The 13,324-nt window shown below is 38.1% G+C and overlaps 2 pseudogenes across 1 annotated transcript; both read right to left on the reverse strand.

Moving 5' to 3' along the window:
* Positions 1-408: 408 nt before the first annotated feature.
* Positions 409-3,595, reverse strand: LOC148729165 (uncharacterized; annotated as a pseudogene). The gene is made up of 5 exons (XR_015988751.1): positions 3,273-3,595; positions 2,359-2,554; positions 1,700-1,844; positions 1,422-1,479; positions 409-468 (listed from the first exon to the last, which is right to left on the reverse strand). The product of XR_015988751.1 is annotated as an uncharacterized LOC148729165 (transcript).
* Positions 3,596-6,165: 2,570 nt separating this feature from the next.
* On the reverse strand, positions 6,166-11,799 carry LOC148729166 (uncharacterized; annotated as a pseudogene).
* Positions 11,800-13,324: the final 1,525 nt, after the last annotated feature.

Consider the following 13,324-nt stretch of genomic DNA (forward strand, 5'->3'; position numbering starts at 1 on the left):
ACTCAGTAAACACTGGGACAATAAGCCCTTGTGCTTCTGTGGAGTGTTGAATATTAGCACCGACAGCAAGCCACCCATCATCTTCAAAATAAAAACTATATTCATTTAATCTTAGTCTCTCTTCCTAGTCAAGTCTCAACTCCACAACCTCCACATCTTGTTCTTTAATCTTGTCAGACAGTCTAACTACCCTTTCTGCACATTGTCTGTCCACTATCCTGGACAGAAGAGTGACTACTAATTCAGGCTGAGTTAGAGAGGGAATGACATTCCTGTTGCTTTGCAAGGTTATATCTAAATTATCGGTAATAACACATTTAATTTCGCTTTTTTTCTCCATGATGGCCTGGAGTTCCTTAGTGCCATAATGGAAGGGTTTCTTAAAGAAAATGCCATCTGGGAGATTTTTTACTGTAAAACCCCCACGTAGATATGGCACCCTGCTGCCTGATTTCTTTATTGCTTCACCTACAGTGCAAAAGAAAGAGAAACATTGATTGGTAATGATAATAGCATTGAGTGGAGTAAAATTTAGGAAGTAATTGGGGAAGTAACGAGCCTGAGTACCCCTGAAATGTATGACAGTAAGTCTTATTGACCATTTCCACATGTCCCATCAGACACTTTCTTTGCTAAAATGTGAGACACAAGGTAGGAATAAGTAATTCAATTTCATTGGCTAGTGCCATTTTCATTGGCTGCATATTACTGTCAGATTTGACCTGTCCAATTACAAGCAGCTGTAATGATTATCACACAGGCCAAATTGGACAGTTTGCTTATTACAGTATTCAGATTAAGGATCAGATAATTGCTGTTCAGAATCAATCAGGTTTGAGGATTTTGTTATAGACATCATCATCATCTTTGTTGTTACTGCCTCCTAGTTAGTTCAATTGCTTAGAGCACCGGATTGTGTTGTGCGGGTTCGAGGCCCAGTTGGATCAATACTCATGGCCTTAAAATACCTGAGGAGAATTTTTTACCTTTCTATAATATCAAGAAATGGATAGATATTCTAGTCTTCTTGGATAAGGACGAATAAACTGTAGGCCCCATCTCCTGCAGGGTTAGAGGTAGGAAATGTTAATTTCCCATGCACGAGAATACTGTGTGATGGATGTCCTCCACTGGGGTGGGATGTGTGGGGGGAAAGGTGAGGTTGTTACATGGACTGAAGTGGCTGGCAGAGCCGCCTGATAATGCTGAGGTCCGATCTCAATCTTAATAACATTGTAAACCTTAGCAATTCAGCCCATGCTGCTATTAAGGTATATATCGAATAAGCCATTCACAACCAATTAGCTAATAATAATAATGATGACGATGATGATGATGATGATGATAATGATGATGATGACAACGATTACATGTTAATGTCTGTATTATAAAGTAAATAATATGTATATTTTTAAACTTACTGTATTTGGAATTGAATAGCTGTTGTCCATCTTTGTATGTGCCTCTCATTGGTGCAAGCTAAAGAAATAAAGAGAGAGGTACTATGTAGTTTCAGGTCTATTTTGATAACATATTCACCTTATTTACAATCATGAATAATCTCGTCAATTGGATGACACACTGAATAGTATAAGCTAATGATATAAGCTTCTGCTAAATACAGTTGCATGCCAAAAAATCAACAGAACACTTTCAAAGATGTTTATAATAATACTAATTCAAAGTAATAATATAATACTAAAGTGGTCTCGGAATTTGATGTTGATGTCAGGATTCAGGCATAAAAAAGAGTACCCTGCACTTGATCTAAAGTTGTACACTTGGCCTGCAGTGTCTTGAAAAATCAGAGAAGATTCACAGCCTAAGTCTTCTAGAAACATGATCTGTTGAAGTAGATGAAAAAGTAAAATGTGGCACGAGGATAATTACTCAAAAGGACACAAACATCTGCATGTTCCATTAATTACCACAGAGTATAATTAACAATTATTCGCCGAAGGAGAGGTGAATATCGTCAGATAATCCCCAAGACAAAGTAGAGGGGATTATTCCACAATATTCACCGAACCTGAGGTGAATAATTGTTTCAGTATAATTTCCGAGCTGAACAACAGAGAAATTTCTAAAATCATAACATTTAAGTAACATTTACTAACATTTTATTTTAACATTTTATATAAACCATGCAGAGCAGTTTATATAGCGTCATATAAGGAACCGCTCGACCAATCAGATTGTTGGAAACTCTTTGGTCAGCTCTGAAATTATACTAACAACAATTAGAAATTATTCATCCACTTTTAATAAAGTTTTATATTATTCTGAATTTTCATGGTTTATGCTGTCTAATTGGAATTTGGCTAAGAGATTATTTCTTAAAGTGATTGAAATCTTTACCTCATTTAGAAGATTCTTCCTGTGAGCTGATATTAACTTAGATTTTTGAGCCTCGAGCCACTAAGCTCTGAAACATCTGGGGCCTTTAAAATTTCTGCTTTTCCTTTGAACTCATCTTTTTCTGCAGATGTCATGTCATGCCATTTCTTGGCAGCTTCTTTGTTCTTTTGAGGCAAAGACAATTTCTTGCACTCATCTGGCAAAAAAAAAAAAAATAAAGTTTTCATTTCCACTGAATATCAATTGAATTGGTTTGATTATTATAATGTCACTGCATGATTTTCAGTTTCCTCAGCGATCAAATATCTAACTAAAATTGAAAATAAATTAATTAACCACTCAATTATGGTGTTAAAAGTCAAGAGAAGCTGAGGATGAAAGCCCTTTTGGGTTGCAATATAGAGCTCTGTCAGACCCCCACCCTTGCAAGTACCCGTCTTGGGGTTTAGACACATTTAACAAAACCACTGTCCATTATTGATTTCAATCTGGTATCCTGGCACCAAAATAAAATTAACATCCAGCAGACAAAGTTAGGAGAGAAAGCTACGATATTCATTTCTTAGAAATAATTCACTAGTAGAGCTAGGTTTATTAACGATACCCATAGACGTATAGGCACCTTTGGACTTGGAGGGGGGACTGTGACCTCCATGCCTGAAAAAATTACACAATTTCCTAATGTGTTAGCATTAAACTGATTTAGAACTGCCTTAAAATTGATTGTACTTTTGCCTGAATAATGTTGAAATTTTTTTTAAATTGGGGGGGGGGGGGATTTGCAAATAACCCATCCCCCAGGATTGTAATGCCTCTAATGTTACCCTATAATTACTTTAGCAATGGTCTATAATAGTTACAATGCATGTAAACAATTTGTTCTTAGTGTTTGAAAACATTATCAGGCCTCTCACCTGACTTGAAATACTCTGAACAGAACATGTTGTAGGAGTGTGAGCCACGTGAACCCGTTGGAATCTTAATTGGCTTTGGAGCTGCTTGTACTCCAGAACTTATCTTTTCCTTTCGTCTGGCATTTCCAATCCATTTCTATATAAATGTATCACATTAAAATAAAGTATTTCAAAATACCTTAAGCTACAATAGCAACCCTTCCCTTTTTGCTCTCTTTCCCTTGCTGGCCCTATAGGGGCCCAGCCAGGGTAAATTCCTACAAGGGACATGGCTCAAAAAGTAGCGATAGCATATATGAAGGTTTGAAAAATTTAAGATCTTGTTCACCAAAATGCCGACAACAACAGCAAGGTGGAGAAATAAAGACAAAATAATGACACAATAGGTTTTTAAATTCAGACAAGCAACACAGGGAACCCCCTGGCAGGACCTGACCCTATGAATACCCATGCAAGCTGCACGCAGAAGCTCTGAGCTTGTATACTTTACTTGATCAATAGATTGTATTCAATCCAGAACAGAATGATTGGCTGGCAAAAAATTAATAAAGGTAGATCTTCTTGGTATGTACATGGATGTCGAATGGATGATAAATGTAACATTCAACCACTCTAGGTTGAGGATGTAACCTAAACTTCGAGCTAGGATTCGATCGTTAGCTATCAGGTTACCTACTATTAACAGTTTCAGGTTAGCCTACTTTTCAGCTCCAATTAGCCAAACTTGTGCTCCGGTTAGACTCAGAGCACTCAGGTTAGCCTAACTAGCTCTTCTGTTGGCCAACAGGGCACTAGGGTTAGCCTACGTTTAACTAAGGTTGCTTACGTTAGTTCTCAATAGGGTAACACAAAATAATTATTCTTTATAATTTATAATAACGGATGAGTAAACGCCTATCTTCTTTTACCGGTATATTCTTGATCATTGATTATATTGCAGACTGCAAGCGTATTTTCGAGCATAAAACGGCACAAAACAATTATTTAAAAAAAAAGGGAGCTTCCTTTTAATTAACGAGGCAAACAATAACCACAACGCCTCACTATGAATAGTACACTCGTACAGTGAACTTCCTTGACCTTGGTATATGACGGGAAAAATTCTGTTTAAGAATCAATCCTTTAAAATATAAGTTGGTGCAGTACACAGAGTAAGGGAAGTATTATTCTGAAGGACAATATACCGCTACATCATTTACATAATTATGTCGGTGCGCTTTGAAGAAAGAAGCAGTCACTACAATGATCGCTATTATTATTAAACGAGATGTAAATAAGTGGCGGGGTGTTCCGCATACATGAAACATGGTAGTGTTTAAGTCCAACTAATAGATATCTTAAATTTACTTGATCAATAGTCAGCCCAGTTTCCTCGGCTGCCACACCAATCTTTTCCGTATTACCACAACTGCATGTTTTCATGCCGCCGTTATATTATTCTTGTAGTTTTGACCTTTGTGCATCGCTTATTTTATTATATGTTCTTTTGCGAGCTCTACTTGTATCCTTGTCAGTCACAGTGACGAAGAAGCGCCAAAAGTACACGACAAAGCCGATAAAACCTAAACGTCCAAACCAAGAAGAGCTAGCGAATTCGTAACTATTCGGTAAAGGATTTCCCCTTACACATCCGAAGTGAAGGGATTTGATTGGTCGAAATGATTATACATATTTAATGAGCTACTGGGAAGACTTAGATGATCATTTGAGACGGCTTGAACCCACTGATCTAAAATTAGGTTATATCGGTGTTAACCATTTAGATTGTGTAAGTAGGGTGAGGGAATGGTTTATATAGCGCCAGCAGTTGTTGAAATCTGTTGAGAAGAGTCTGTAGTAAGATAGCGAACCAGCTATATATCATCGTTGAAAGTAGTTGTTGCAGTAAGTGGAACTTTCTGCCAGCACAATCTCAGGCCCGGTCAATGATGTGATTCGAATTCATTATCGACCAGGCTTTTTCGTGGTGCACCAAGCACATTTGGTCCATTTGCGGCAAAACTGTTGAATCAGTTTACACTACCGAGACCTAGGGCAATCGACCGACCAAATACTCTTATTTTGAATGAGAAGATGACGAGTGGTCAATCACCCCCACCGACAACAGTCCCTCTTAAGTCAACTCTTTCCTGAACGATCAAAGTGAACCATCAACTGAACTGAAGATAGGCTGTTAATGACGGTGTCTTTATTGTTTCTACGAAGAATTGTTTTGCCGGTGAGGTCACAGGCTGTTCAGCTCTGTAAAACTTCAAGCAAACCGTAAGATATCAGTATAAAAAGGAAGAGATCAAATCAGGAAGTAACGGCCATTAAAAAAAATAAAAGATGAGGAACAGAGCCTCTCACAAATATATTTTCTATGGTTAATTACACGTTCAGCTGGGGGGTTTGGATTTTACGATTCTAGCAAACAAAGCCTCTCCCCACTAATTGCTACACATTTCCTTGTAAATGATATACGCGAACTTGGTGTTATATCATGGTAATTATTAACAACTATTCACCGAAGTGAAAATGGCTGGTGGTGGATATTACTGAGCCACGAAGCGGCGAATTAATTATCCATCACTAGCCACCGACACTTAAGGTGAATAGTAATTTAAGCATATACTAAAACGGTGACACATGTAACTTCCCTGCGCATACAGCTCGCGACATCGACGTTTAATGGATATCGAACATGTCTTCTTAGCAAATTTCTATAGAGTTTTAATACTTGAATTGGCTTTGTACGATTGAAGCATCTTAAACTGGATGTCAAAAAGTTATGTTTGAGAAAAATCTGACCAGAGGAGAAGATAATGGTGAACCCACTCTTTTATTAGCTAGTAAGCTTTACATTTTTCTAATTCATGATGGCTTCTTGACTTGAAATTTGGGGAGTGAACTGTCACTGCACCAGGATGTACCCCATGGCTTTGATGTGCTTGTCTCCGTTGTCTGACTCGTGTTTTGCTTCATTTCCACACGTGTTGGAGTCATCATGATGACCTCCCGTACCAAAACCAATTCGGGAGTCACAAAGGGCGCAACCCTTGTGCTCGTCAGCGTGGATACCGATTCTTGCTTTGGAATGAGGTGAGTCGTCCCCCACAGCATTGAAACCTTCCCTGTTGCAGTGGGGATGCAAAGAGGCCTCAGTACCAATCAACTCCTTCCACGTGTTACGACCCAATGAGGTGGAGTGGTATTTTCCATCAGCGATCAGTGAGTGCAGAGAATTGGCGTACTTGTTGATAACAGTGAAGTTGGCCTGTTGGTAGATCTTTAGACCATGACAGATCTTGGAGAAGGATGTGTTCCAGTACGTCGGTAACTTGGTCTCTTGTAAGTCAAACCCAGAGTTCCCTCCAGAGGAGTTATAAGCTTTTCTGTCGCTCCAGAAATCAGAGTTATAATGGAAGGTTTTCTGAAATTGATGATAAATGAGTTTTTTTCTTATTTAGTATGATGTCCATTATAGACTGTTTTAATCTCACGGTCATTAACTAATCATAAGCGACTCCTGGTGGTTGTAAGGAAGACCGTAGCCATTTCTTGCCCGTCTTCTAAAGATGAGTAAACGATCGAGCGAACCTCTTTTGGTAGCTGTAAAGGAAACAGCATACACTTTCTTACAAACCCTATGTCGCTTACTTACACTGACCTGTGCCTCGAATGAATTTCAAATAATTTTATATTTTATTGATAGCAAATCAATTTATACCTTGCTGCCATCAATTTTCATGACAGGTGTCCATCCTCCATCTCCGCATCCAAAGTTTCCCATGTGACAGAAAACGGAAATTGGCTTTGAGTCCAAGAGCAGGACAACCTTACCACTCTTGTTCCATCTGTTGGATAAAATACTTTGTGAGAAGTGGTAGTACATAGCGAGACTTTGGCATATCTAGTAGTTCTTATAACTTTTCAAGAGACACAACGTACGTTTCAATTCTTTTCCAAAAAGAAGTCGGCTCGGATGATTATCATAAAGGATCAGGAGCTGGATTGTTGTTAAAATAATTGCTTTTATCATATAAGGGACAAAATTACTGAATTGTGATTGGTCAAGGCAGAGGGCCTTTTTTTCTGAATTTTTGTAATTGCCCCGGGCAAAATTACTTGAAAATGATTGGCTGAAAATCGCTTAGCAACGGCTGCCAAGGTAAAGAAATTTCTGTTTGTCTTGGCGACCCGTTTTACGCGAGATCAGTAAGAAAGCATTTTACCCCTTATATTATAAACAAGTAATGACATGGTTCCTCGTAAAATTAAGGATTAATATCACTTGTGTTTTCGGAAGTTGCAGAAATTGCCCTGTTCGCTGCGCGACTCGGGAAATTTCAGCAACTTCCGAAAACACGCGTGATATTAATCCATAATTTTACTCGGCCCCATGCGATTACCTATACTTATTCCTTCTGATAGCATATCTCGTTCTTAGCTATTTCTGATATTGTCATTGAGCTATTTTACTTACATATTCCTTTCGTAAATATCTTTTCATGTTGAGACTGAAAGAAGAGTAACATATGAATATTAATCTTCTCGGTAGCATTGTGAGTAGTTTTGCATTCATGTGATCATTAAAAGCATCAAGTTTCTTCCAAATTTTTGCAACCTGATCAATACAAGGCAGGTGATTAACATAAACAAAATCATCCTCTCTGATAACAACAACGGACCCTTAAACAGCAACAGATAAAAGAACGTGTAGTATTTTAAAATCTGATTGAAACGAAAATTTACATTTAAAGAGAAAAAAAACGCAAATGAAAGGCGTTTACTTTGAAACAGAGCATCACAAGAAACCTCATGGAGACATCAAAAGAGATTTATTACTTATTGTGCAGATTTTTCCATCTCCAAAGTATCCAGGTTTGCATGAACACTTGTATGATCCTTCAGTATTGTTGCACACAGCATTGGCATTACAGCTATGTGTATCTGTAGCACACTCGTCAATGTCTGAGAAGAAATTACTAACTTTTGATGGCGGGACAATTCTCCAAAGAATGATTTTCATTTGAGCGTTAAAGGTAACTGATGGTCTGCTGGTTTTTGTCCTGCTCTGTGATTGGTTCAAATACTCGAGCCATACCCTTGATAAAACGTATCAAAACCAACTGCAACTCAATCCGTCGTCATTTCCCGGCCTGCAAAGCTGGCGTATGTTACCTCCTTACAGAGGTAAAGAGGGGCAGAGCCGCCAAAAGAGGCAGCTTACCAAACGTCTCGCTTCTCTGCCACTCATTTTGACCTCTCAAACCGTACTCAAAACTGCAAGCTACGCAGAATCGCGTTTTCTCACCCTCAGGCCTGCTGGCTTGTTTTTTCTTTGACTTCTCATTAATTTCTGCTGGAGTTTTTTTTTTTTTTTTCTGATTGGCTGCCATGATTACTAAGGGTCTCGCTTTGGACATTCGGTTAAATGGAATAATAAGTTTTTGCGATGATCCAAATACAGCCTAGTGTAAAAAGTAATTCAGATAAAGAACGAGATCGGTTCGTTCTTGGCAAATGGACTTTGAAATATTTTTTTTTCTGGTAATGAACAGGCGGGTGGCTCTGAATGATGCCCCGAAACCAGGGTGGATGGATAATTAAAGCATAAATTTCGAAGTAAGCCTTGTTCGATCTCCTCTTTTTCATGAAGAAGAATTGACAGGTAAAGAAGAAGATCTAAATTCCTTTGATGATCACCGCAGGTATATCTCCTTTAACAGCTTTTCTCGTCCCGCTTGCTAAATAGTTTTGGACGTACTCACTTATTTAAAAAACAAGTTCTGTTTACCTTGGCCGCAGTCGTCTCCTTTGAATCCAGCAGAACACAAACAGCGATAGCCTTTGTCATTAAAACCACTTTGACAAGTGCCTTCATTCTTACAGCGGTTTGTAACACATGCGCCCTAAAGCCAAAGAGATAAATTAGTAATCAAGTACACTTCCCTTCAAACTGATGATAATTAGACTTAGTCATCAGAATTGCATCTTGGGCCTTGTCATTCTCTTGAGACTGAGCCGATACATGTTCATCGCGTTCGCTTTGGCCGCCTTTTAGTTTTATATTTCTGCATTTTGTAAACTTGTATTTTTGTTGGTTCTTTATTAGTCCAAACCTCTTCCTCTATCGAGCGTTTGAAATCATTGCTGTAAGTGGCCACGAAAGAACACGCCTTTTGGCAGTTACACCTACAACAAACTTAGTTGCATTGTTGAAATATTTTTCGTTACTTTTTGGACCAATTAATAGATAGATTAACACAGAATACTTGCATCAGCAGAATGATGAAAGTAATCTATGTTCTCCTCCAGCTCAAGTTCGTGTCCTTCGTGAGTGACATCATTCAGTTCGCATAGATACTTTCCACGTTCCTCTGCTCTTTTATCGAGATTGATACTGACACAGTCGGGTTCCATGTAGCACACGTTCTTACAAAACCCTGCGATCATGATTTCCACCACGCGAATCAAGTGGTTTACCAGGCGTTTGCCATCAAAGGCTTTTTCAGGTCCAAACTCCAAAGTGCGGCATTCGTCTGTGTCACTGAAGTCTGGAATTAAACAAAAACCTAGAATGAGCGTAGTAGTAGTAGTAGTAGTAGTAGTAGTAGTAGTTCTTTATTTAATGTGGCACCACACTTAGCTACAAGCTACCTACCAGGAATCCCACAACAAAATATACAATAAAAATTACAACATACATCAAGAAATTATGTACATTATGTAAAATGTTTTTACAAAAAGGATATTTCAAAACCTAAATATATATTTGTATAAACGTGTAGTAAAACAGAGATCAGAAACTAAAAAGTTAAAATTTTAGGCGACGGATATCGTGAAGAAACGTTCTTGTGCCAGCCTTTGCGCGTATAGCATCTGGTATCGCGTTCCAAGTCTTAGAAGCAAAATAACGAAATGACTTAAGACCATGCTTGGTACTGTTAACCTTAGGTAAGGAAAGCATGTTAGTGCCTCTTAAATTATAATCAGTCTTCCGTGGTTTAACTAAGTCAGTAATAGGTCTGGGAGCCTTATATAGATAGCAGTTATTGACCGTCTTGAATCCTACGACTCTTCGATGTCGTATGCAAGCCGATACAATCGAGCAAGTCTTCTTATAAAATACCGTTATCTTCGTATACATGATCTAAGCGCAGGTTGATTTACCCTTTCCATTTTCTTTGTATTCCTTTCCCCACAGTGGTGCCATATCTGGCTACAATAATCAAAGTGAGGTAAAACGAATAAGAGGCAGGATATTTTTAAGACTATTTAAAGCATTAACCTGACCCGACACCTTTCGACAGATCGATGCGACATAAGTATCAAATTTGAGCTTGTCATCCAATGTTAGAGGTAATAATTTTATTTCACTGGAAGTAGGTATTGGCCTCCCTGCACATTCTAACTGGAAATCACAATCAGTGTTTCCTAAAACCAAACCCTGCTATTGGTCTGGATTTGCTAACATCCCATTCTGTCGAAACCGTTGTGTTGAACTGGCTAAGTCTCGGTTTATACCTTCCTCCAATGCTCGGGAATCAAGGTGTGATAAATAGAGTTTAGTGTCGTCTGCATAAAAAATTTACTGTTGACTATTAAGCCCTTCAATATCAGTCGCGCCGAGTGGCGAGATTAATAATTTAATCAGTGATATTTTAAAAAAATAGATCACAAGAAATACATTTCATAAGTCACAAAGGGTATTATAGAAATCTTCTAGATCTGCTTCTGATAAGTTTGAAATATCCTATGGTCAAAGCCTCCATCATATTTTTTTCAGACTACTTATCTCACCGCGCGAGTTTTTACAAAATATAAAAGCTCTGCTCTAAGTTAAGTGGGCTGAATATTTTAAAGGAACCTCTTATTAATAAGTAGTCAGTTTCAGTTGTCACGGTGGTACAACTCCATGGCAACAAACATTATATTTCCAAGTAGCTTTCATCTTTGATAATTTTAAGCCGAGATGAAAGAGAAAAGAGAATGATACTTTCCTTGCTCCATTCGCTTAGCAACGACTTCTCGGTGCTCATGCAGATTTGTCAATTTGCTCTAGAATGATCTTAGCACCACTGGCTTTCAAACTTGCACTGCCACCTGAAATACCTACATAATACTGCACATGACAAATGTCAGACAGGAATGGATTTCCTGAGTTATAGAGAAAATGACGGTGATTCTCCATTTAGAATTAAAGAACCTTTCGAACCATGTTCGCAAAAAACTTCAAAACAACTATAACTAATTGTGTCTGCTTTGTCTCTATTTCGTCCATAGAACAGATGCAAGCCATAACTTCGATAAGCCCATCAAGATCTACCAAAAAATAATTTATTTAGTTATGAAAAGCTTCAAAAATTTAATTTATAAAAAACTGATCTACCACAAAAACAAGAGGAAAAACGTAATCGTTGGAAACTAAACAAAGATGCTTTAAAACAATAGCATTCTTAAACAGTTTAAAAGTTTATTTTTACCATAATTTTTTTTCCGCTAATAATAGGTTTAAGTAAAACTAACCTTGTGTTGCAGACATCATACTACACAATGGCAAAACAAGACAGATATAGATCAAGTACATGTACATCATCGAGAAGAGCTGATTCAGAACGTTTTCCGAGAGAAGTGTAAATTCATGTCCAACCCTACATGCAGGTGAAGCGATCTAAAAACTATTTTTTCTTGGGCATAACCTTCTAATCTATTTTCAACCAATAGAAACTAAGCTGTTGCGTGAAGTATAGTTATTCAAATACTTCATTTCGTGTCAGGACGATGGAATAATTAATAATTTACTTATTTTTGCTTTTTTTGTCTAAGAGATTCAGTGTTTGGCTATTGTTTCGTAAATTTTACTGAACCGGCCTTAAATCCTTCTGTTACTTTGTTATCTAAAGAGGTCTTCATGTTCCTGTTTTTTTCAGTATATTGATCAGGTTGTTGGGTAAACTGATTCGACAGAGAATCGCATGTGGATTTAAACACTTTGAAAGCATTCCTATCTTATTGCTGGATCCTAAACTCCCTTAAAGGGAAAAGAAGCTTTTATGGGTTTATTTTAATGTATATAAGTAAGCTTTAAAAAAAAAAACAACTGCGCAGGTCTTATAATTATGTGGCCTGCTTTGCAGTATGACCCTTTCAGCAAAAGCAGTATTTACCGTTAGCCATCAGTGAGTAGAGAGAGAGTTGGCGTGCTTTTCTATAAAGATAAGCTATTTTTGATGGCCAATTTACATACCGAGGCATATCCAATAGGTCGGTAAATGAATAAAGGGAATAAGTTTATAAAGAAATTGTGGTGCTGCGTCAATGGGGGTAAAAAGTTAATTTGGGTTTATTCGCTAAGTTGAAATTGTAAATTGGCCACCGCAAAGAGTTAAAAGGCTGACGTTTCGAATATAGTTTATATCTGACCAATTGCAGCCCAGAGGCTGAATTACGGGTGCAGTGTAAGGTTGAGAACAGACGTCAGCATATCAGGCGCCTCTGGCAGCCGCTTCAGTCTATCGATCTCACCTTCCCACCCATCCCACCCCAGGGAAGGACATCCATCACACAGTAGTCTCGTGTGTGGGAAATTAACGTCCCCTACCCCAACCTTGCAGGAGACGGGACCTCCATTTATTCGTCCCTATCCGAGAAGACAAGAATATCTAACCATTTCTTGATGTTATAGAAAGGTAGCATATTCTTCTCAATTAATTTAAGACCTTGAGTGTTGGTCCGGCCGAGGCTCGAACCCTCGACCTCCCGCACAACAGTTCAGCGCTCTATCCATTGAGCTAACCGGGAGGCGGTTTCGAGCGTTAGCCCGTCGTCATTCGCTCTGACGAAGGGCCAACGCTCAAATTGTCAGCTTTTTAACTCTTTACGGCGGCCAATTTCCAAATTCAATTCAGTTTATAAAATCAAATAGTTGGTAATGAGGTCATTGGGAAGCTTGGTAAAGTAAAATGATTAATTTATTTTCTCCCAATGAATTGAATACCTGCTGGAAGAATGAATAAAGATAACGTGACCTCCAGGTCTTATTGGTCAAAAGAAAATCAGGAAGTTGT

This window comes from Stylophora pistillata, chromosome 6 (assembly GCF_964205215.1).
Source record: "Stylophora pistillata chromosome 6, jaStyPist1.2, whole genome shotgun sequence".
In the NCBI taxonomy this organism is placed as follows: domain Eukaryota; kingdom Metazoa; phylum Cnidaria; class Anthozoa; order Scleractinia; family Pocilloporidae; genus Stylophora; species Stylophora pistillata.